Below are 25,456 nucleotides of genomic sequence, written 5' to 3' on the forward strand. Positions count from 1 at the left end.
GTTTTTTCCTCATTGCTTTGTGTGAGCTCTTTACATATTGTGGTTAATGTCTTTTTATCGTATACAGGGATCAACATTTTCCACATTCCTATGATCCAAATCCCAATCTGGGTGAAGAAGAAAACAAAAGTTTGCTACAACAGGGCCAGGCTCGGTAGTACACACCTGTTACCTGAGCACTTGGGAAGTGGAGGCAGCACTTCCCTGGAGAATCCTGAGTTTGACGTCAACCTGGGATATTTCTTAGTGTATTGGTTCCTTTTCCGGTTGCTGTGATCAAACACCTTGACAAAGGCAACCTACGAGAGACTGGAGAGATGGCTTAGCAATGTGGACTGCTCTTTCAGGGGACTCAGTTCCCAGCACCCACATCAGGTGGCTCATAATGGTCTGACTTCAGCTTCAAGGGAACCAGTGCTCTCTCTGGCCTCTGTGGGCGACCGCACTCATGTGCGTACAACCAACCCCACATAGACACACATGCATACATATAATTTTTTACAAAGCAACTTAAGGAAGTATTTATTTGGTTCACAGTGAGGGATCATCCCATCAGGGTGGGAATCAAGGTGGCAGGAGCTTGGGGCTGCTGTCCACATCCCAACTGTACTCAGAAGCAAAGAACAACACTCAGCTCGCTTCTTCCTTTTAATGCCATCCAGAACCCAGCCCTGGGAATGGCGGGGCCTCCTTTAGGGTAAGTCTTCCAACTACAATTAAACTCTACTTACCTGGCAGTGGAGACCATGATCAGGAGGGTGGTTTTCCCAAGACGAGGCTCATCCACTGCACTCAGGAATTGCTGACCCCTGCAATTGCCCCAAATGTGGGAAACTTGACTGCATAATTTGTGGTAGTGGGGGACTGTGTTTGTGTTCTCCCCTGGTTATTAGCAGCATGTAAGAATAGAAATGTCGCCGGGTGCGATGGCACACGCCTTTGATCCCAGCACTTGGGAGGCAGAGGCAGGCGGGTCTCGGTGAGTTCAGGCCAGCTTGGTCAAAAAGACAAAAAAAAAAAAAAAAAAACCACCAAAAACCAAAAAACAACAAAAAAACCTCTCAAAGGCATATCTAGAGGGTAACGTAATCTAGATCATTCCTCTCAGGTACCCAGAGGCTTGTATCCTTGGTGGGTCTAGGTCAGGTTGACAAGGTTAACCACCAAACAACACACATTGCCCTAACACACACACATCTGTCCTCCTGGGCTAACCTTGCAAACCCTGCTGGATTTCTGCTTCCCGTGCCTCCAGTACCAGTGTGGTTTTCCCTCCGTCCTCATCGTGGTTTTGGGTCAGCCTGTCCCCATCAGCCATATGTTGCCAACATTCTCAAGTATAATGGGAGATGATTCCAAATTCTGCAAAATGCAAAAGACGCAGAATTTCCCCAGGTTGAGGAAAGCCATTACGAAGAATGACTGGACTCGCATGTGTGGCGCCCGGCAAGTGGGGACAGTGCGACGTTTACAGCCAGTTAACAATTACTGAAGAGAAAATCTCCAGGGCTGATGAGATGACAGACACTTCAAAAGAGAGAGATTTGAATTTTAGAGGATGGAGACAGGCCATTGGGAAAATTGATGACGCTTTCAAATCCTTTTTTTTTTTTTTTTTTCCCAAAAATGTCCTCTTCATGATTGTGCTGTGAAAGTCAGACATGAAATCAAGGCTGTTGTATACCACTATCAGACAATCTTGTCAGAGAAATTATGCCCCTCGAATCAACATTTTATTCTTTGTTCATTCGAAGAATTAAAAAGGAATTGCATTCCTAGTCTGCTTTTTGTTAAATGGAAGTAAAAACAAACTTTCATAATTTGGCATTTCCTTTAAAGTATAAAGTCACAATCAAGCTTCACGTCTCCTCGTCTTTTAAATGGATTCACTGTGTTGCCTTCCTTTCTCGAATCCCCATTTTTCTTCGCTGATAAGGACCTCCAATATTCTAGTTTGGCTTTTTGTGTGTGTGACAGGGGACACACAGCTGCTTCCTTTGTCTCCAGCCCTGGGCAGCATAAAGCCTGGAGGACGGGTGAAGGAATATTCCCCTGGTTGATACCCTGGCACCTAACAGAGCACACAGGGGGCTTGGGACACAGACGCATCTCAACTGGAGACCAGACAGTTTGCCATGACAACCAGCCACGAGCCGGCTCAGAGGACTTGGAGGTGCAGGGTCCCATCGATACCTCAGTTGGGCTCCTGCTGCACGTGGCTCTGCAGCTAACCAAGGCTCCTGCTCACTCAGGGAGCTTTTGTGGGGCTTCAGTTCTGGGTCAAACAGCATCTGGATACATGCACAGCATCCTTGTAGTTCTGAATTGGACCTGGATCAGACTTCATGTGATCAAAACTTGTAGGTAACCCCTTTCCTTCTCTCTCTCTCTCTCTCTCTCTCTCTCTCTCTCTCTCTCTCTCTCGACCTCAGACTTCTGGAAGCACTTTCCTTTTTTTCCTGACATCTTCCTACCCCTCTGCCAAGGGAGAGTCTGCCTTAAATCCTAACACATCCCTTCCCTGAGTGGCAGCCTCAGCCTCTTGAAGAAAGGGTACCAGGTCTAAGCTCTAGCAGCTGTTTTGGTTATCATCTGCTTTATAATAAAATATCACTGAACAGTTCCATGGGTGTATTCATTCTCTTCTTCATAACTTCCTGTTGCCTTTGAGTCTTCTACTTTAAGTTTTGATTTCTTTACTTAGTTTTCAATACATCTGGAATGGTTTTCTGTATGCAGGGCAAGGTGTGCCACATGGGTCAGTCATGGCTATTGTGAAGTGGGGTGGAAAGAGCCACATGACCCCAGCGAGGCTGGCAGGTCAATCTCTGTCTCACCCTTGCAGTCAGCTGGTCGAGGCTTACTTTGTCTGGACAGGCTGTGACTGAAATCAGATCCCACACTGAGCCTCCTCCTCCTCGGGCCAGCAGGGTGTGTTCTTGGGGTGACAGTGGCCTTCAAGGGCCAGACCAGCTACATGAACTCTTCAAAGCCTTTGTGGGTGTCACATCTGGTCATATCCCACTGGCCACACCCAAGGACGAGTACTCTGCCCACCTGAGGCCAGAAGATGGTGTGAATGTGTGATTATTCAGGGAAGGAACTACCGATATGCAATCTCCAACGAAAGCCCATTTTGCTGGATCGTCCCCCACAAGCCATCTTCTCCCCTGAAATTATGGTCCTAGGGCAGCAAGTGGAGGTGACACCACAGGATGAGGGTGCATAGACACGTACTTCAGGACAGACATACCTCAGGTATATTAGTTAACTTTTTTTTTGTGGACCAGTGAACTTAATTGGGGTCACTTACAGAAGCATGGGTAACTTACCAGTAGCTATACCACTGAAGAAAATGTCTTTTCCTTCCCCAGCAACCACTAACCGCCTGCAGCTCTTTGTGGACAGGGCTTTGTGAGCCCTTCCCCTTCCATGATGGAATGTTGATTGACACAATCCTGTACCAGTCCTGTGCCCGTGATCACAGCTGCTGAGAGTTCCCGAGTATATCAGCCATGGTATGCCTAGCAGACTGAGTCCAACACCCCACCCCTTCCTCCGGCTCTTCTGTTTTATCCACCTCCTCACCCCCACCTTCCATGATACTTCCTAAGCCATGGAGGGGGGTGATACTGATGTCCCATTTATGGCCAAGTATTTATCAGTCACTTCCTAGTAGTACTATGACCAGTTGTGAACTTATGCAATCAGCACCCCATACTGCAGAAGAAAGCCGCTCTGCCTTAAAGCTGCCACAGCACTAATCTAAAGATGTGAGCTTAAATATTCAGAAGGCAATTTGACAGGCACACCATGTCCGTTTAGTAAAGCAATAGTGGTCACTCCATCTCTAATGCCTGTGACCTAGTTCTGCGTCACTGCAGCAAAGCACCCGATAGAAACTAAGGGAAGAAAGATTGATTTTGGCTCACAGTTTTTGGAGGGTTTCAGTGCACCACAGCGGGGAAGTTATGGCAGAATGGGAACTCCATTTGTGATGGTGGGAGCATCAGCACAGGCTTTTCACACCTTGGCCAGCCAGGAAGCAGAGAAAGGCCAGAGCCACAGGTGGTGGCACATGCTCTTTAAAAGTCCCCCTGCAGTGACCTCATTCTGTCAGCTAGGCCTTATCTCTTATGAGATCCACAGTCTCCAAAGCAGTTGTACCTGCTGGGGAACAAGCACCCCAAATATGAGGGATATTCCAGATCTGAACAGTAACACGACAGTCTGTGCCAGTGAAGTCCTGGAGCAGCTTGGCTCCTGGAGGCCAGTCTCCATTCCAACAGAACAATGGCCCCTGTGAGCAGGTGACAGGCCACCCTAGATGGCCACCTTGCCAGATGTGAGTGCCTGCAGATATATGCATGTGTGCACGCACTCAGGCCACAGATGCAAAAAGATCTGGGGAGGTGGCACCTTCCTGGTTGTGAAAGAATAGTAATAATGGCAGCTAGCCTGACTGTGGCCTCCCCGAGGTCTTGGAGCTCCTTGAGCCCTTACACGGGCAGACTGTGTGTTGGGGGAGGCTGAGCAATGATTGCTTTCCACAAAAAGGCCACCATCTTAACCTTCCTTCCCTGCACTGATCAGCTGATCCTGCCTCCTCTCCTCTCTGCCATTTAATAAGGATGGGGCAGGCAAGAGAGATGCTATAAAATCCAATTAACTGCAGCTTCAAAAGGCTCTTGATGTGCTGCTGCCTCCCACCACCAAAAACAACAGCAGGGCCTGCCTGCCTGCTGGCTTCCCATGGGCAGGTGCTGGTGAGGAAGCTGCTGGGAGCAGCCCCAGGCCCCGGGCAAAAAGGCCTGGAGTGAGGTTGCTCCATTCTTCTCAGAGCAAGGATGGGAGCAGAGAGGATGGGGTGTGCTGAACACAGCTGGCACCCTCCACTGCCTTTCAGATCTTCTCCTTCCCCTCCCCTCTATTCTGACCATACTCTGTTCTCTCCAGAGGTCACCACTTGGACCCTGTGGCCTCAAAGCAAGGGTATTCTGGGGTTTGTGAAGTCAGTCCCCAAATCCAGCTTAGGCAATTGTAGGAGGAGCCCCTTCTCGGCAGGCAGATGTTCCTGTTCTTGAGTGGAGATGGGGGGGGGATGCCAGGACGCAGGAGTGCAGATGTGTGGGAGTGGAGAGGGAGCCTGGGGGACTGTGAGCGGGATCCAGGCAGATGGTGCCAGTCGAGTGCAATTGCTGCAGCTGATGATTTTGATGAAGCTCCTTGTAAACCTTCCGTAGCCCAGAGCGGGTTCCAATGTTTTCTGATTACTCCCATACCTGGCTGCTGACTCTCTCCTCAGAGGGCTGTGGAATGCTCCAGACTGGGTTCCACCATCCCTGGCCACCCTGCTCCAGGTCTGCTGTCCTCCTCACACCCAGGCCTAATGATCTACTCTCTGGAGCTTTATCTCCACCTCTGCGTCCTTCCCCAGGTCCCTTCTTTGTCACCCAAGCTTTTCTACCGCCACAGTCTCACTGCCAGCTCATGCCCTCTCCATAATTCCTTCCATGTCCCTTTACTGTCAATGGTCTGAAAACATGGCCACTGAGTCTGTGCCATTAAGAAGGCAGGTCTGTTTTTGTGTTGCTATACCTGACAGAGGAACTTAGAAGAAGGAAGGGTTTATTTTGGTTCACAGTTTCTCAAGGTTCAGTCCATTAAGGCACAGAAGACATGCAGAACAGAGTGGTCCCCAGTGTGGCAGTCAGGAAGCAGAGCCCAGGAGCCAGGAAGTGGCCAAGGATGATACACTTAGGGCCCACCCCTAGTGACTTACTTCCTCTAGCTAAGCCCCACTTCCCAACGTCTAGAACATGCCAAACTGGTGGAAACCACCAGCGGGCAACCAAATATCCAATACATGAGCCTGTGGGGGCACATTTCAGATTCAAACTACAGGTCTGTTCTCCTTTCCTTAATTCTGGGTGAACTGGCAACCTCATTCCTAAAAGGTTTCAAATTTGGTGTTCAAGGGGGGAAACTGAGTCAGATTGTCCTCTTAGGTAAGAAATTTATTGGAAGAGTTATTACTGCCAAAGACAGGCAGACAGACAGACAGCAGTATGGGGGCGGGGTCTGAGGAGAGTTCACGCTCTGATGCCATGGGTAGACAGAGAGCATGGGGGCGGGCTCTCAGGAGAGCTCAGGCCCACAAGGCAGAGTGTGTATGGGTTACTTCTTATAGGTCTCCGAGGAAGGGAGAGGACATACCGCAGGATTGCAGAGTAGCCCATAATACACACTTGCAGTGAGGCTGTCTGTGAATCAGATACGAGGCTGGGAGGGAAAGAACTAGGGGAACAGGTTACTTTCATTCTGGAAACCAAGTGAGTGTAGTTTCAAGAACTGTCACACTGCATCCACAATGAAGAAGCTTTACAAAATGCTGTGGTCCCTGCCAACATTCCTGGAGGTGGGCCTGGGCCCTCCTCAGAGGCTCTGCAGAGCTGCTGTCTATGGCATTAATAACAATTCTAATAATACTCTGGCCCTCAAAGACAACCCTTCCCAGTGAGCCCCTTGAGCTTCGAACCCTAAACCTCCATTCCCCCAACAGACGATGGCAGAGGTAATGCTGTGAGACCCTGGAGCTGGCTCAGAATATACCTGACCACTTCTGCCCTGGTATGTCAGGACACTTATGCTTTAATTTATTATTTTTCATTTTATGTATACGAATGTACTTAACTGCACCCATGCCATGCAATGCCCATGGAGGTCAGAAGAGGGCTTGGGATCCCCTGGAACTAGAGTTATGCATGGTTGGTAGTTGTCATGTGGGTTCTGGCAACAGAACTCAGGTCCTCTGCAAGAGCAGCCAGTGCTCTTAACTGCTGAGCCATCTCTCCAGCCCCAGGACACTTATTATTTCTTAAATTTTATTTATTTTAAATTTTATGTATAAGCATTACGCCTGCAAGTATGTAAGTGCACCCATGTCGTGCCCATAGAGGACAGAAGAAGGTGTCAGATTCCCTGGAACTGGAGTTATTAGCTGCCCTGTAGATGCTGGGATTCAAACCCAGATCTTCTGCAAGAACACCCAGTGCTCTTAACCTTTGATCATCTCTTCAGTCCCAGGACACTTCACTTTTGCAGCCTGGAGATGCTTTTTAAGAGAGGTTACACTATCCAGAGACTGTGGAGATGTGAGAGAACTCATACAGTGGGCCAGGAACACATGTTCCTTGAGGGAGCTCAGCTGAATCCCAGTGGACAGCATCACCAGAAGGGGAATGCCCCACCAGGGGATTCTAACTTCCAGCACATGAGCATCTCAACCATTGAATCCTCCCAGCTGAAGCTCTAAGACCCTGAAGCCAACATAAGCCCCTTCCTGTTGTGGACAGCCCAAATTTCCTCTAAGTCTCCGAGTACAGTAAAACGGTCAGCTTAAGCCACCAAGTTTGGGGTGACTGGCTGCCCAGCAATAGTAACTGGAACTACACCGCCGTCTTTGTATCTCTTGAAAGATGACACAGAGCTGCTTCAGTATCTGGAACCATCGTCCTCCCCATCCCTCTCCCTGAAGGGGACAGATGACGTCAGGAAGGATGGACTGCAGAAGGACGTTATTACAGGATTGCCAGAAATACAAAACGCCAAGTTAAACTGGAATTTCAGATGTTGAATCATTTCTTACAAGTGTGTCTCATTGGGATATACTCATATTAAATAAACCACTTGTCATTTATCAGAAATCCAAATGTTTCTTGGTATGCTTATTTCAGATGCAAATTCTGGAAGCCCTAAAATGCCCTACATTCAGGCTGGTTGTGGTGCTCTGTCCACTCTGGGTGACTTCGGCCAGGGTTCCTGTGTGTTACTTTCTTCACTGCTGTGACAAAATGCCAGACAGAAACAACTCGAGAGAGGGGAGACTTATTTGGGCTCATGGTTGGAGGAATGCAGTCCATCAAGGCCTGGTGCAGAAGGACTTGCTGCAGCTGCTACTTACATGATGTTGACCAGGAATCAAGGAGGTTTGAATCAGCTGGGCTACAACCCATAAGCTGCTGCCTCTGTGGTCCTGTGTCTGCCTGCTAGGCCTCATGTCAATAAGGGTCTAACCTCCCACAGCAGCGCCACCTGCTGGAGACCAACTGTTCAAGCCACCAACACATTTCAACTACGAACCAGGCAGGGCAGTGCTACGCCGGATGGGTCCTGGCTCCTCCTTCCTTCTTCCCTCAGGCCACTCCCCTTACTAAGGAAGCCCTCTCAACCTTTGTGCCTGGGACATGGATGCTCAGGATGCAATGTCCTGGGTGGTCTGCCATAGATCTCAAGACTTCAAGAAATTGTCTGCAAGTGTGGATGCTGGGTGTAGCCAGAAACAGAGGCTGCCTTGGCCCAAGTGAGACAGCCTGGAGTGAAATAGAGATGCCTGTCTGAATCCTTCATCTCCTCCCAGCAAACAGCCCCTCTCTTCTGAGACACCTCACTTCCTTAGCTCTTGCCTGACAAAGTAGAGTGAGAAAAGTCTCTCCTTTTTTTTTTTTTTTTTTTTTCCCAGCCAGCCAGCCCTTTCTTCTATCATTTGGGTTCATTATCCAGTAATGAAAACCAGCTCACTCTCAATTTGCTGCAGAGTCTTCTAAATAATCATGGCTGGAAGAGGCTCCAGCCTTGCCCTCTCTCCCATAGTCCTCACATTTTGCTTTTCAGTCCCAGCTCATTAGCTTGGCAATACTGATGAGCTGTTCTCTCTCTCCCTCATCCTGCTCTGGGCCAGGATCACAGGAACGGGAGCAGAGCTAGTGAAGGGAGCTTGGCTAGACATCCCTGTAACACCATCATGAGCAACACAAGCAGAGACCTAGATCATTCAATCATTCATTCATTCATTCATTCATTCATCAAACACTTACTGAATCCCTAGAACATCCCATAGCTGGACTCAACAATACCTGGGGAAGTCAAATGACAAAATAAGATAAAGGAAAAAATCATTTAGGAAATGGAGTCACCTCTGTTGTTAAAAAGGGGAGGCATCAGAGGGGGTTGGGGTGGGTATTAAGAACAGCAACTTTGGATTGAGAAGTCCTAGGATCTAAAACATTGTGTGCAGCCTGTAATTCTTTGTGTGTGTGTTTGTGTGTGTGTGGTAATGCATGTGTGTACATGTGTGGGCATGCCTGTGTGCACACATGTGGAGGTGAGTTCAACTTCCTCTGTTGCTCTCTACTGTATTTTTCCTAAGATTTATTTTATTTTTAAATTATGTGTATGTGTCTGGGGATATGTGTAAGTGCAGGTGACCCCAGAGGCCAGAGGCTTCAGATTTCCTGGAGTTGGAGTTAAAGGCGGTTATAAGTCCCCTAACATGAGTGGTGGGAATTGAACTCAGGTCCTCTGATAAAGCAGTGCGTGCACTTAACTGCTGAGTCATCTCTCCAGCCTTCTACAGTATCGCCACTGTGTGGGTTTTTTTTTTTTTGTTGTTGTTGTTGTTGTTTTTAATGCAGCCCTGGTTGGCCTAGAACTTTCTATTTAGACCAATCTGACCTCAAACCCATAGAGAACTGCCTGCTTTTGTCTCCTGAGTGCTAGAATTAAAGCTGTGTGCCAGCACAACTAGCTATCCTGTATTTTTTTTAGATATATTTTGTTTTTATGTGTATGAGTGTATTGCCTGCATGCATGTAAATGCACCTGTGTCATGCAATACCTGTGGAGATCAGAAGAGGGCATTGGATTCCCTAGAACTGGAATTATGGATGGCTGTTAGCCACATGTGGGTGCTGGGAATTCAATTTGGGTGCTCTGCAAGAGCAGCCAGCACTCCCACCTGCTGAGCCATCTCCCCAGCCCCGCTATCCTGCATTTTTTGAGACAGGGTCTCTTACTGAATCTAGAGCTCACCATTTTGGCTAGACTGGCTGACCAGAAAGCCCTGAGACTCTGCTCATCTCTGTGCTCCCTAGTGCTGGGGTTGCAGGTGTGTGCTGCCAAGCTTGGGTTTTTATATGGATGCTGGGGACCCAAACACAAAGCCTCATGTTTGTGCAGCACTGAACCCACTGGGCCATCTCCCTAGCTCCCTAACCTGCAATTCTTACAGCAAGATAGGTATTAGCAGCCACACCTAACTCTGTTTCTTCTTAGAGAAATGCTTGTAAAACAAACAGAAAAAAGCACAGCCTTGTGGACACATGCAAAGATTCATCTGGAGCACAAGCATTTCTCATGTCGTCTCACCATGCTGGTTATCCAGTGTTGTGTAACACATTGCCTGGAAATGCAAGGGCTTAAAACAGTAACGTGGGTGCTTCAATAAACCTATCTCCAGTTTCTTCTGTGAGTAGGAATCTGGAAGCAGCCTGATGGAAGGGATGTGGTTTGGGGTCTCACAGGAGGGTGCAGTAGAGATGTCAGATGGGGCAGTGGTCACCACAAGGTTGACCGATACTGTTGGGACCACATCCAATATGGTGCCCTTGAACTCCAGTGGCACAGTCGCTAAGTATGTGGTATTTATTAAAAATGGCATGCTCCAGTGGTGGGTGGCTGGAAGCCTGGCTTCTTGCTGATGGATGGCAGAAGCTTCAGTACCCCTCCATGTGGACCTCTCCATGAGAACTCAGGCCACGGCAGCTGGCTTCCCCCAACTGCTCTATTTTCTATACCTACTCTCAGAAGTGACCCACCTTCTGTGCCACATACTCTCTGTCACAGAAACCAGCCTTGGTACAATATATGAGGGTTCTACAGAAGGACCAGCAGGCAAGTAGATCAAATGGCCAAAGTGAACGGGGATCAGCTCTGAATGTGTGCCTTGACCCCGTGTCTGTGTGTGTGTCCCTTGCAGGGAGTATGATCTGTCTGCTCCTACCAGAGGAAGGTCCCACTCTGCGATTAGCTGGCTTGGTTCTGTAGCTCATTGGCTGAGCCTGACCACGCAGCTCAGGTCAATCCCTTCCAATGTTTGCACATGTGAAACTGGTTCTTTGGGACTGTACATGTTTGGAGTGGGAGTGGGGATTCATCTGCCACCATCTGGAAGCTGCTCTGGTGCAAACTATTTCAGAATTCTGCCAGTAGCCACTGTACCACAGTCACCACCACCCTTCTACCACACACTCAGCCAAAACCATGGTCATGGGCCCTGGAAGGTTTCTCCTCCATTGACCCTAAAATCAGGTTTTAAAGGTGAACTTCCAACTAAGGTGTATGACTAATGGTTACATTCCTGAAATAACTACAGTCCCTTGAAGAGAGATGGTTTGAAGGGGTGGCCCTCATGTTCTGGAATGTTCTTTCCAAGAATGTTTGAGGCTGTCTACTCAGATCATATGATTACTACACTGGCTGTAGTTAGAGCCTGTCTCCCACTTTCCTCCCCATCTTATGTCCTCCCTCCTTTCCCTCTCTCGTCATCCTTTCTTTCCCCTCCATCCCTTCTTCCTTCCTTCCTTCCTTCCTTTCTTCCTCTCCTCCATCTATGTCTCCCTCCCTCTGTCTCCTTGCTTCCTTCTCTCCCTCCATCCCTCCTTCCCTCCCTCCCTCCTTCCCTTCCCCACTTCCATCCCTTTATCGCTCCCTCCCACCTTCTCCCTCCCTCCTCCCTCTCACCTTCCGCTTTCCCTCCCTCCCTCTCCTTCTTCACCTCCCTCCCTCCCTCTGTCCCTCCCTCCTTCCCTCCCTCCCTCCTTCCCTCCCTCTCCTTCTTCACCTCTCTTCCTCCCTTCCTCCCTCCATCCCTCCCTCCCTCCGCCCCTCCCTCCCTCTCCTTCACCTCCCTTTTTTTCTTTCCCCCTTCTGTTGATGTCATTCCTGGCTATCATGGGATTTTGGGGGGTGAATTGCATGGGGTAAGGCTTGACCATCTTCACTATTTTACAACTCTTCCTCCTGTCCTGATTGGCCTGTCAGCTCAGGCTTGGGTTCCTCGGAACTAGGCAGCCCCCTTCCTTTAGACTCTGTGGGACACAGCTGCTCTCTGTGGGCCAATCAGCCCTCTAGGGGAGGAAGACCCCCAGACTTGCTCTCTGGCACTTTGCCAGCCCTTTCTTCTTCCCTTTCCTCCACCATGTCACTGAAGGCTGCCTTCAGAGCCTGGGAGACACCCCTCTGTGTGATCCACCGCAGCCCCTCTCTTCCTGCCAGTACAAATAATTTGGCAGCCTAAACACTGTGGTTCATGATCGTTCACAAGCTCCCTTCCATCAAGTGAGCTTTCTTCATTTGTTTACTTATGTTTTCAAGAAAAGGGGAAAAAATAAAAATAAAAAGGAAGGGACTCTGGAAGATATCAGAGTGGGCTATGTGTCTTTCTTCTGTCTGAAGAATGTCAGGAGATTTGAGAAAAAGTCCTGACAGCTGGCAAGCTAAAGCTGCTTTTAAGTGAGGGCTAATAAACATCCTCTCAGATCTGGAGAGGGTTGAGGGTGGGCTTCTGAGGAAGGGCTTGCCCCCTCCCACGCTGCTGTACCGGCCACGTGCAAAGCTCGGCTCAGCTAAGCTTGCTCGAGTGGAATTGAACCCAATCCAACGCTTCGCCATCTGGCTCTGATTGTAAACATGTGTATACAAAGTGAGTGTCACTTCCACTAATTCACAGGGGCCTGGCTGCTTTTGTGTGTTCTGAGACTGTCCTGGAGTCAGGGGACCAAACGGTGGCCATTGGGAAAGCCTGGTTATACAGGTGGGTGTCTGTACAGGCCGAGGATGGTAGCTATGAAGTTTCTGGATGCTGATCAGGAATCCTGTGCCCATCTTTCTTTAGAGCTGCCGGCAGCCTTAGATCCAGCCACCTGCCCGTTACTGTTTCATGCGTGGTCATTTCCTGTCTAGACTCCAAGTGCCCTAAAGGCAGGTGTATAGTGCTCTTCTTTCTGTACGTTAAGACACATACTTGAGAAGTTATTGAAAGGTTTAGAGTTTGGGGCTCAAGAGGGACACAGAAGTGGATTGTCCTTTGGGGTAAGAGATTTATTACAAGAGTTATTAATGCCACAGGCAGGCAGACAGCAGCAGGCAGACAGCAGCATGGTGGGGGACCAAACGGTGGCCATTGGGACAGCCTGGTTATACAGGTGGGTGTCTGTACAGGCCGATGGTAGCTATGAAGTTTCTGGATGCTGATCAGGAATCCTGTGCCCATCTTTCTTTAGAGCTGCCGGCAGCCTTAGATCCAGCCACCTGCCCGTTACTGTTTCATGCGTGGTCATTTCCTGTCTAGACTCCAAGTGCCCTAAAGGCAGGTGTATAATGCTCTTCTTTCTGTACGTTAAGACACATACTTGAGAAGTTATTGAAAGGTTTAGAGTTTGGGGCTCAAGAGGGACACAGAAGTGGATTGTCCTTTGGGGTAAGAGATTTATTACAAGAGTTATTAATGCCACAGGCAGGCAGACAGCAGCAGGCAGACAGCAGCATGGTGGGGGTGCTGAGGAGAGTTCAGGCCCATGAGATAGAGCAGGGGTCCATTCTTAGAGGTCTCGGAGAAAGGGGGAGGTTTCATACCATGTGGCTGATGAGTGGTCTACAGGAATGTGAGACTCTGAGGAGTCTGGGAGGAGGGGCACATGCAGTTAAAGTGTCCCCCCTTATACTTCTGGGTATGTGTCTCCACCATCGCTCTCTGATGTCCAGAGCCTGGCCATCTGGTCCTTAAACTTTCTTGGGGTAGTAGGAACGACACCTGTCAGTCTCCTGGAATCAGGGTGACTAGACAGTCTATTGGGGGTTAGGCATTCACAGACAGGCTAAGGGTACTGCAGGTAGGCATGGCCTGATCAGCTCTTAGCCTCAAAACTAATACTTAACACTGAATTAAAAGAAGTCAGCAGTCAGGGGGCTGCAAAGATGGCTCAGTGATTAAGAGCACTGGCTGCTCTTACAGAGGACCCATGTTTGAATCCCAAGCACCCACCCAACAACCATCCATAACTCCAGTTCCAAGGGATCCGACACCCTCTTCTGACCTCCTCGGGCATTGCATGACATGCAGACAATACACTCATACACATAAAATAAAAATAATAAATAAATTAAAAAAAAAGAAACGAGCTGCTTCTTAATGTCCGTCCAACTGCCTTTCTGCTCTCCTTTGCTTTGGTTGGGCAGGGAGGAGAGCAGAGCCCTCATCTTTCTGGGGTAGAGGGATCAATGAATGAGTCCTTTGAACACAGAGCCGTGAGATCCTAGGTATATTCTTACAGTCTCCTGAGCCTCAGTTTTATCTCCTTCAAATGGAATTATTGGCCTGAAGCTTCAAAAACACCTGACTGGTCCCCACCTTATGAGAGGAAAGTCAGAGGATGCTCAGAACACCACCCTTGGGACAGACATGTGCTGCAGAATGCTGGTCCGAATGTGGGTGACATGGCAGCCCTGGTGATGAACTGGAACATACTCAGACATCAGGTGCCAGGCTTCTTTCATTAGGGTTCACCTGGCTCAGATGGGTCTCTGTGAGTTCCAGGCCAGCTGGGGCTACAGGAAGACCCTGTTTCAAAAAACTTAAAAAAATATTCCTGGATAAATGTGAACAGCGTGTACTCCCTCCTCCTAAAGATTCCAATAACAAATCAAAATACTATTCCACCATCGTTTACCCTGGGGAACCAGAGCATGAGTGAGAGGTTATGGGCAGGAACACGGGCAGTCCCCAGAGTAGGCTCACTGGAAAGTCTTCAGCCAGCATGGATGATGACGTCCCCCTAGCAGCATGGATGGAGTCCTTTCCCCCTAGTCTTTCTTACCTACATACTCTAGCTCTGCCCAGAGACTGTGCAATGGGGCAGAGTTGCATGTAGCTGGCTTGGAGGAAGGACACAGGTGAGGCTCCAAAGACCATAGGAGGGCTTGTCAACAGTCCACAGGCCCTGTGTGACGGACTTCACGGGCAGGCAGGCACAGCTGCTCTGAAGGTGGTAGTTTGGTTTAGAGGATAGCACTGTACAACACTGGTGTAGCTTTGTTCCAGAAAGCAAAGTCTGCTACAAGAGGGGACTGTTTCTGGGCAGGACACAGAGACCAGGCTGCCCACCTGACTGGGTCCTCTGGGTCCTCAGCCTCTCCCTTCACCCCCAGGCACTCATACTGGCCTTAGAAGACAGGAACTTCTTCCTGTTCAGCTTCCTATCCCCCAATCATGTCCCCTCAACTTCTGCTTCTCCGACTCCTCAAACGCAGCGGATTACATTTTCTATAGATGTGAAGGAAATGTACTTTTCCCAGAAGCCCCAGGGACACACAAAGGGGGCAGAAGCTAATTATCTCCTATATTTTCGCCTCTCAGGAAGAGCAGAAATTGACAGGAGGTGAGTCACCTCACACCACATCCTGGGGTACAGGGGGCTGCCATGCTGGGAACTGGGGAGGCCACAGGCAGCCTGTGTTCTCTGTCTTCAGAATCTGGGGTCTAGAGCATGTGGGCAGGACCTTCTTGCTACCAGCCAGGCAGTGCGACAGGTGAGGGCTCTTCCTGGGTCAAGAAAACAACAGCCAGAGCCAGAGTAGTAAAAGGGGAGTTCAAGTGAGATGGGCCTATAGGGAGCAAGGTGCTTCTTCCTCCCTTCCAGGGCCCAAATGAACAGCAGGCAAGAGGTGAGAGACTTGGGGAAAACAGCTCGGAGGAGACGGAGCTGAGAGTCCCAGGAAAAGGAATAGACCAGCGACCCAGATACAGAGAATCAACATGAGGCCACTCCGTGTGACGCTTCCCTGCGACAGACACCAAATTAGAACTGGACAGAAACCAGCAAGAAAACCCCTTAGTACAAACCCTATTTGCCTTGCTAATTTAGGTGTATATGAGTGTGTGCACGTTTTCCTGTCAGGTGAATGTTTATAAAATCTTAATTAGGTTGTGCGTATTGGAACAGGAATGGAAATACACCTTTTTTTTTTCCTGTAATGGCCTCACTTCCCTGGGGGACATTAAAGCTTCATACACAATATTCTCTGAGTAGGAAAAGTACTAATAGTCTCTGACGATGGGCTTCGGGGGAGGAGGGGACGAGTCTTGGATTTGGATTCAATCACAGATGGATGGCTGATAGCTTACTCTTTTTTTTTTCTTTTTTAAATCAAAACCTTAAATTGGACTCAAGGCAGCTATTTATAAGCTGTCAGGAGAGCCTGGCATTTGACTATCAAACTCATATTGAATACATTTTTAATAACCTTTAATGTGACAGGTCAGCAGGAGCAGGAGGAATGCTCTGCGTGGAGCACACACTAGGTGCCCCAGTGCTGCCTGAAATGAATCAAAGGGATCCATGGTGTCAGAGGGAGCTCCCTGGATCTTTATAGCTTTCTATCTCTGCCGGTGGTCTGAGTCATGCATCTGAGACAGGTACCCATAATGCCCTCTGTCATGTTCTGGAAACACGAAAGGGACAAGGTTTCAGGAAACAGGGCCAATGAACAGAGTGTTCCTCAGCTTAGAGCACAACCTTGTGGGATTCACTCTGTCACTCCTCAGGGGTGGCCCCTTTAAGCACACTGACCCTCTGAACAGTTTCAAGGGAGCTCAGTTTAGTTGCTGGCTCACCTTCTAGAACAGAGCTGGGATGCAACTGATGAAGACAAAGATAGAAACTGGTCAGGTGGGGCAGAGACCCCAAAGGAGCAGCTCGAGGAGGTCCTTGCCAGAGGCCAGGAATGCCAGGGGCTTGTTCTGGGTCCTGGTTCCTTGTTATCCCTGCGGGAAAGCTAAAGGTGAGGATGTGAGTGAAAGTGAGAGGTGACACCTGTCCACCTGATTGGGTCAATTGGACTGATCAGCTCATCCCCCTCCCCATGCCTTACCCCAGTTTCTGCCGTCATTCATATAACACCCCCAAGACTAGCAGCCTGATGGGCCCCTATTTCTTGGGAGCTGTATAGGAGCTCTGCCCTCTGCCTCTCTCTTTTAAGCTTCCACCTATGAATCTGTAATAAACTCTAAAACTCATCCTCTGTGCTCTGAGAGTTTTTTTCTTCTAATTCATGAGACAAAAACCCAAAGCCACTGGATAGGGGCAGCTTTGGTGGCTGTTGAATTTTCAGTGACTCTAGCCCCTGAGTTAAGAGGCTACAAAAAAAGGTCTCCATCAGACTGAAAGACATCCACAAATTTCCTGTATCACAACAGCCAGATACAATGACCTCACAGCCACGTCTGTCTACTTGGTCTTACTTGGGGGTAAGGAACTATGCTGTTTGTGTTTTTAAACTTTCTAAACCTCTCTGTCTTGGCTAATGGCCAAGAGCCCCTGCCACAGAGCTGGGGTGAGGTCCTCATAGTACAGGGATGATGATGCTTGGCCATCCCTTCTGATCTCACGGAATCAGGACATTTGCTTGTAGTTTGGCACGTCTCACTCATCCCTGTGTCCTAACCCCCTGCACATCTCATGGAAATGCGGAGTCTGCCAGTTCCTAGGTGAGGCTGAGGATCCTGGCCTGGGGACCATACTTTGAATAACCAGGGTCTGTAGTCCAGGACAGTGATCCTGGAACCGCAGCTCTGGTTAGTAGTACCCAGAGGGCTTGTTAGAACCTGGATTACTAGTCTATTCTCAAGATTTCTGTTGCAAGAATTCCTTCCCTGGGGAGACATAAACAATATCTATCACCTCCTCCTAAGGTCTCAAGGATAAACCAACATTCACCTTGGGGAAACAATAAGTGTGTTAAGCTTACCTATAGAGAATAAGTGAGGGGGTTATAGGCAGGAGCATGGGTGATCCCAAAACAGCCATACTGGACGGTTTACACCAAGCGTGAATAATAGCTCCCCTATGACCACATAGATGTAGCCTCCTTTTCTGTTAGCCTTCCCCAGACTATACACTCTAGCACCTCCCTGAGACCCCAAGGTCATGTGTAATTAGGGCAGAATTGCATACAAATGTCTGGGAGGAGTGGCTGGTTACTCAGGTGAGGGTGATGGACTCTTGAGAGCAGGCACAGCTGATCTGATGGTGATGGCACCTGTTTTGCTAGGAGGACTGCATTCTACAACAGTTTCTAACTTACTAGGTATGGAGTGGAGAAGGGTCTGTGCATGTCTAACAGGCTTCAGGAGATAATGACAGTCTAGATGCACCTTGAGCATGGCTGGTCTCCAGCCTTGGTACCTGCTCTGAAGATACTCAGGGGTGAACAAGGAAGCAAATTGGAAAGTAAGACTGACTAGAGGAGAGCCTTCGGGCATGCAGGTGAACCTGGAGTGCTGTGGGGATCAAAGCAAGATGAACCGATGCTGGGCTTTGAAGATCTGGGTCAAATGCAGGTAAGTGGAGAGGAAAGGGGTCCTCCGGACAGGGGACTCTTTCTTGGTGAGGCTGCCAAAGTTGATAAAGACAAGAACAGTGAGATCAAACTGCCTTCTCCTTTCCATCCCTTCCTCCCCTTGGAGAACCACAAAGGGAGGGGATGGCCATCTTCCTGCAGGAAGAATGGCTGTGTGTTCTCACAAGTCTGGAAACCACTTCCTCAGACACTGACTTAATTGACTTGAGTGGGGGCTCAGACAGTACCGTTTTTCCTTTTTATGTCATACTGTGGATCGAACCCAGGTCCTTGTACGTGTTAGACAAGCACTCTTTCAGTCACAGACTCAGCCCTTCATCTTCAAGACGGTGTTTTGCTACATAACTCAAGTTGGCCTTCAAATAACTTTCCCTGTCTCAGCCTCCCAAGTGCTGGGTGTTGGGATTACAGGTGTGACAAAATTGCGCCACCCCCCGCCCCCCTCCAGAATCAAGGTCGAGAACCTTTGGCCTGGACTAAATATATTGCCATTTGCCCAGTAACTTTGAGGAGATGGGTGAAGGACTGTCTTCTCCCTGACTTATCAGATCCTTGCTACACTCCAACCCCAAGCAGGTAGCTGAGCTGTGGAACACCTGCTCGGTTCTGAGAGCGGGCAGCCTACTGTGTCTGCCTGCGGTTTCTCTTACACGTGGGGCCTCTTGGGACAGAGGGGCAGATGGAAATGCCAGCATGTCTGTGTTGATGCAGCATTTGGGTGTCACCCAAGCCACTTGTTTCCCTGTCAGATTCCGGATGTGGCATTTAGATAGTAAACCACTCCCGTCAGGCACTTACTGGAGAGATCAAAGCACCCGGCAGTGTCCAGAGACATCCTAGGGTCTGGTTGCCAAGAGCTAGCAGCTCTGGGTGTGGGGCAGCACAAAGCTGCTACAGGGATTGTTTGGGCTTGAAGACAGACTGCAGATGGATACAGTGTACCTGGGGAAGTCCGAGTTCTCCACATGGCTTCCCTCAGCCCATCTCTCTTCTCTTGAGATTATTCAGATGCAGGCTTGTGTATGCCCAACCTTCCCCAGGACACCATCCGTGGTGCTGTTGACCGGCAGGCAGTACCATCTCTCAAGGTCCCTCAATAGATTGCAGAGGGGAGGTGTTGGAGAATGTGGTCCTCCTCTGAGCAAAACAGCCACCATCTTCATTGGGTCAGCTGTGCCTGCTTATAAGAGCCCATCACGGCTGATCAGGCTTGTTGTTTGTTGACTATTGACATTTCCTCATAGAAGGTGGGGGTTGGGAGGATTATTGCACCTCACCTGGGCGGGGTCGGGGGGGTAGAGGGGTGGTGGTCCCAGGTTCTTTTCCAAGCCATTTGTGAAGTAATTCTGACCCAATTTCTTGTGGCCTCAGGATTTGGGGAGGTACTAAAATATATAGGCTAGGGGAAATTAATCTGCTTGACTGGGGGGAAGCCACCATCCATGCTGGGTGAAGACTTTTCAGTGTGGGTTCCCCCATTCTTCTGTCCCTTACCCATGTTCTGTAAGCCGAATGAACTCATTGGTTCCCCAGGGTGAACTGTGGTGAAATCATACTTTGGTTTGTTGGGATCTTAGGAGGAGGGATAGATGCTTATATCTCTATAGGGAAGGAATTCTCACAGCAACAGATTGACCAACTCTACATTCCTCTGACCCAGCTCCATCATGGGGCACAGGTACCTAGAAGTTAATCCAAGGACTTGGGGTCCAATTCTCTCTCCTGCCTCTTGTCTTTTAAGAAAAAGCAAGAACAGGCTGGATTCACTCCTTATGTGGTCCAGGTAGGGGTGGGGGCAGAATATTGCCTAGCGTTCTGACTTAGGTCTTACTGGTTCTTTGGTGTCCCTAAGCGCCCCTGATATGTTTCCTGGAACTGGCAAACTGAGGACAGGAACAGGAGGAGCTAAGCCTGCAAGGTGCATTGGCCTTGGGCATAAACCCAAGCACAGGTAACCTTCTGGGAAGTGTCCCCACTCCCTACAAGTCCTCAGCAGCTGGCCAATGTCACCGGTGTTTATTAACCTTTCCTACACACAGCAAAGAACATTGTGTCTCTGTGTACACTCGTTCAAGAATTTCAATTATTTAGTGATTTCGCTGCCCTTCAGTAAGAGCCATTATTAACATCTCCCTGGTTGGATTTCCAAGAGAACAGTTTGTCTCATCTTGACAAGAGTGTTTGAGAGAGGCACATTCATAGGGTCCTCCTGTCTCTTCAGTTCTTCCCATTGACAAGGAGAGAGTGAGGGGTCCCCCAACCCCTCCACTGACTCCAGAGTTTAGAGATGCCTTGACCATCCCTCTAGAACCCCCACATCCTGGAAGTTTGGTGCTGAATGACTTGGGGTGCTTTCCTTGCCTTCTGGCTCCCTCTCTGCAGCCAAGAGAGGCAGGGACAGAGGGGTGCTATAGCTAGGGGCTCTCCCCTGAGCTGAACTGCTGCCATCTTAATGAGATCAGCTGTGCTTTCTTACCAGAATCCATCACACAGGGCCTGTGGACTTCTGACATTCCCTCAGGGAAGGAGGGGGTGTGGAGGGTCACTGGACCCTCACCTGCTATTGTAGCCACTCTTCCCAATATTTCCCTAGTCACCTCAAGGTCTACAAGAGGTGCTAGAAAATATAGGCTGGGGAAGGTCAATTGGAGGGGCTCCATTTACGAGGCTATGGGAAAGCCATTGTCCATCCATCCACAGGTGAAGACTGTTCACTGTGGCTGCTTGAGGGTCACCCATGCTCTGTGAGTAAGCCCAAGAAACCCATTGGTCCACCGGGGTAAACTGTGGTGAAATTATACTTTGGCTTGTCTTTAGAACCTTAGGCGGAGGACGTAGATGTTGTTCATATCTTCCCCAGTGAAGGAATTTGAGCAGCAGGTGCTACCAGGAAAGACGGTCCCTGGCACATTGGAAGAGGCCTGGAGAAGACAGAGAGGGTGGGGAGCGCACCTTTGCAGCAAATGGTTAGGTCCCACTGGCTATCAGCTGCTCCTTCCAGTTTGTTCCCAGGAGTGTGCAGGTGTGCTGATGACCATGACTCCAACAGGCAGTGATCAGTCAAACAGGACTTAGGATGGAGGGAAAAGAGGCAGAGAGATTTGTGACAATGAGAGACACCCCTGCAGGGCCTGTATCACAGGAAATGAAGCCACAGATGTTAGAGTAGGTGACATTCCAATATCAGGTGTGAGAGGATGGCTGGGACATCCTTGGCAGTCTTGAAACTCAGCTTTTCAGGTTCTCAGGATAAGGAGCAGTGGAGAGGGCCTTTCCCATGGTTCATCCTCACTTCTGGAAATTTCTCAACAAAGCATCTATTGTTTGTCCCTTGTCCAAGAGCACAAGAACTCTCAGGGTGGTGAGAATGTACAGAACTGGTCCTGACTCCTTAGTCTCCCCATCCGCCTTCCCCTCTGCCCCAGTCTCCCCAACCCACTTCCATCCCAGCCCTGCCCCTCAGCTTCTCGTGAGACGTCTCATGTTGCCTCCACCCTCCATCCCATCCAAGTGTCAGTTCAAAAGCCCTACTCTCCATGTTCCCTGGATACCCCTCCTTGCCCTCCTGCCCTACAGAAAAGGAGATCATCTTTCTCCTTGGGATTCTCAGAAAACTTTCTCTTCCTCTGTCATGGTGTGCGTCAATTTCTCCTCCTCATCCTGGTCTCCCACCTGCATCCCTTATATCATCTCTGAGCTGGCAAGCTTCTAGGTGACAGGAGTCATACCTCATCCACCTTTATGGCCACACTGTGCCCAGCCCTGCAAGTGTTGATTGAATGATAGGAAATTCTGGGGATTTGTGTCATTATGAGAAGACGGTTCATCTCTGCTTTGCGGTTGAAACTGCAAGTATCTCTTGATCTAGGGGAGGTGGAGGAAAGAGACTCTGTCGCCAAGTGAACAGTCCATTAACAGCCATTTCTGGGTTACTATGTGGTGGTGTTTGGTGTCCAGGGGTCTTGGAGGTCACTCACCACTTCCCAACCTCTTCCTAGGGAGCTAACAACTCCCTGCCCTCCCATATGATCCAGCCACACTAGTGATGGAAATTTCACAGCCCAACCTTGTCAGTTCTCACAGTCCCTCTCCCAGCGCCACCCTTCCTTTGTCCTTTTTAGAATTCTTTCTTTGTTGTGCATGTTTTTAATCAGGTATATTTCTTTTCACTCTTAGCTGCTCGATTTTCCCATCACTCTGTCTATCCTCTGCATGCTGTATCATATATCTGTCGCTTGTATTTGTAGATGCCAGAGGTTAAAGCCATAGGTCTCTTCCAAGCACTTTCAGGATTTAGAAAATTCACTGAGAGTTTTCCCATGCCTCAGGGGAGAGCAGGTCCTATATCTGTTGGATTATTTGCCTTGCACTATAGTGATTTTTGTGTTAGTTGGGATAAAAGACTGGGCTGCTATAATGTAATTATGTAAGCAACAGTGTGACATTTTAAATAAAGTGTCTTTCTGTCTTACTCAGTATTTGTGGGGTGAGTGGTTTCGGTAGCTTCTCTGTTCTTTGAGCTTCTTTGGAGACCAGGTATTTCCACAGCATTATTCTGCCCTGTACTAGGCATTGGGCTCTGAGACCTAGCCAAAGCTGAGTTAACTACATTAAGTCAAATTTGCAGAAAGGGGGAAGAGGAGGAAGAGTGTCCTTGCTCAGATGTCATTGTCTCCATCAGTCCTGTTCTGACTATCCTGACAGCCATGTTTCTGCTATGAGAAGACATAACCAGCAATCCCAACAGTGAGAGATCACAGGTGGCCAGAGACAGAATTCTAAAAATGCTTTCCCAAGATCCCCATCCCTTTATCATTCCATCAAACACTAACCTAGGTACTACTACAAAGGGGCTGCCTAGGCAGATGTAATCAGCTTACCTTAAAATAGGCAGGCTATCTTGGATTATCAAGGTAGACGAGTGTAATCACCCAAGACCTTTAGAACAGAAAGAGGAGAGAGTCCAAGTGTGTGGGGCTCTGACATCATTGCTGGTTCTGAGATGTAAGGGTCACATAGCAGTGACAGGCTCAAGGGGTCACACCCCACCTCAGGAATGCATGTGTCATCACATCAGGGAACCAGACATACCACTGGCCCAAATGAATCACATGGAATGGGTGGATAGACTACATCCGCATTGGGTGGGAGGGCCACTGGCAAAGAGCCAGGATATCAGGTTCTGTTAAAGGAAAGATACGGAAAACTAGGACCCACAATCCTCTCTGCACATATTCCCTGCTGATGACTCAACGTGATCTCCCATCTTACCGTTTTCTTATAAAACCACCTTCAATGGGCAACACCTGCTTCCTGTGTTTATCTGCGCCCGTGTCTCCCACATTGGAACACAAGTTCCAGGCTCACAGGAAGTTGTGTCTATTTTGTTCTCTGTGTATCTTAAGCACCAAGATCAGACCTGGTGGTCTGTTTGTGTTTGTTGGATGAGCAAATGATCTTAGCTCTGACATCACTCTCCATGTCCATATCATGGGGGCTGTGAGGCATTTTGTGCAGGAGAAGTAGCCTCTGTTACAACCTGGAGAGACGGACTGAAAAACTCGTCATGTTGCAAAAATAAACCAATTTCTTGCTCTGATTTGGAACCTCTGATGAGCTGAAAGACTTGGGAGAAGTTCTAAAAATAGCCCTCACAAAGCTTTGCAACAACACATTTGCAACAACATCATTTCTCCCCCTCTGGCTGGTCATTGGCGGGGCTTGGTCTAATAAATTCAAACCACAGGGCATGCCAATCCCCAGAGACTTCACTCCTGGAGCTAAGATAATCCAGGGTTTTGGCAGGCTTTTCTGGATTGCTCTCAGCTTCTCTCGAGCATGAAAGGACAGGCCGTCCCTGCCAAATGGAACCAACTCGCAAAAGTTGGCTGGGCTGTGAGCGCCAATCCTCTATAGTCAGCCATTGGTGGGTTCAACTGGTGTTTCGAGTGTGCCAGGCACAGCCTCTGTTAACCCTTCCGGTTTGTCCACACAGGGATATCATTCTCATCCTGTCTGTACACAGGGAGTGAATTCACTTTCCCAAAGTTACAAGGACAAGTGGTGTACAGCAGAGCTTCAAGGTCAAGCCTGTGATTCAGGCTGGTGCTCTTTTGACTATGTCATATATGAGGAAGGTTCTAGAATTCCTGAAACTGAGCTTGCTCAGGGGGTGAATGGGACAGTCTTGAGTCACTGTGTCAGTGTGTGTGTGTGTGTGTGTGTGTGTGTGTGTGTAAGTGTGTATGTGTGTCCTGGCTTCTATGTTCCCCAATACTTTTCAGAACTCCTGGGGTCTGAACAGAAAGGCAATATGATGGCCTAGGAAAGTAGCAGGGTCAATGTAGACAAGTGAGCCCTGTGCACACAGAGGTCTTCCCATCATCCTCAGCACCCCACCACACATTATCAATAATGATTTATCAGTAGTAATCACCATCACCACCACTGAAATATCATTAATATTTACTAGCAATTAATACTATCAATATTATTAGTATCCATTAATGAGCTGTAGGAACATTTGTCAATTTATCAATAAATATTAATGTAGATATGATGCTTATTGTAACAATGAATAATACTTATTGCATATGCTGCATACCAGGCATCCATTAACAAACGTAGGGGTTTATTGGACAGGACTGTCTTCTGACAGACAGACAGATGCTGCCTTCCTAAGCGCAGCTGAGCTGGCTTGCCTAAGGTTATTACAGCTGGGAGTGCAGACTGCTGAGGCCATGCATAGGAGGGGCAGGGAGAATCATGGACACTCACCTGAGTATCCAGTTGCCGGATGGAAGGAATTTTAGGAACAGGGTTGGGGAGATGGCTCAGTCTGAGTTTGGATCCCTAGCACCCACATAAGAAGCAAGGCACAGCAGTACACATCTATCCCAGCATAGGGAAGGTGGAGACAGGAGGATCACTGTGGCCTCATGACCAACCAGTCTAGCAATCGGTGAGCTCCAGATTCAGTGTCTCAAAAACTAAGGTGGACAGTGATTGAGGAAGATATCCAATGTCAGTTTCTGTGAACCCATGCACACATGTACACACATGATCATGTACACACATATACTGTAAACACACAGCAAAAAAAACTTTTTTAGACAGGGTCCCGTAGGCCCTGGCTATTCAGGAACTTGCTACGTAGATCAGCTTAACTTTGACTCACAGAGATCCGCCTGCCTCTGCATTC

At 48.7% G+C, this 25,456-nt stretch overlaps 1 non-coding gene across 1 annotated transcript; it reads left to right on the forward strand.

Moving 5' to 3' along the window:
* The first annotated feature begins 723 nt into the window (after positions 1–723).
* Positions 724–885, forward strand: LOC115070076. The gene has a single exon (XR_003849279.1). It is a non-coding gene; the product is annotated as a U1 spliceosomal RNA (small nuclear RNA).
* The last annotated feature ends 24,571 nt before the right edge of the window (positions 886–25,456 follow it).

This window comes from Nannospalax galili, unplaced genomic scaffold (assembly GCF_000622305.1).
Source record: "Nannospalax galili isolate Female #2095 unplaced genomic scaffold, S.galili_v1.0 scaffold634, whole genome shotgun sequence".
In the NCBI taxonomy this organism is placed as follows: Eukaryota; Metazoa; Chordata; class Mammalia; order Rodentia; family Spalacidae; genus Nannospalax; species Nannospalax galili.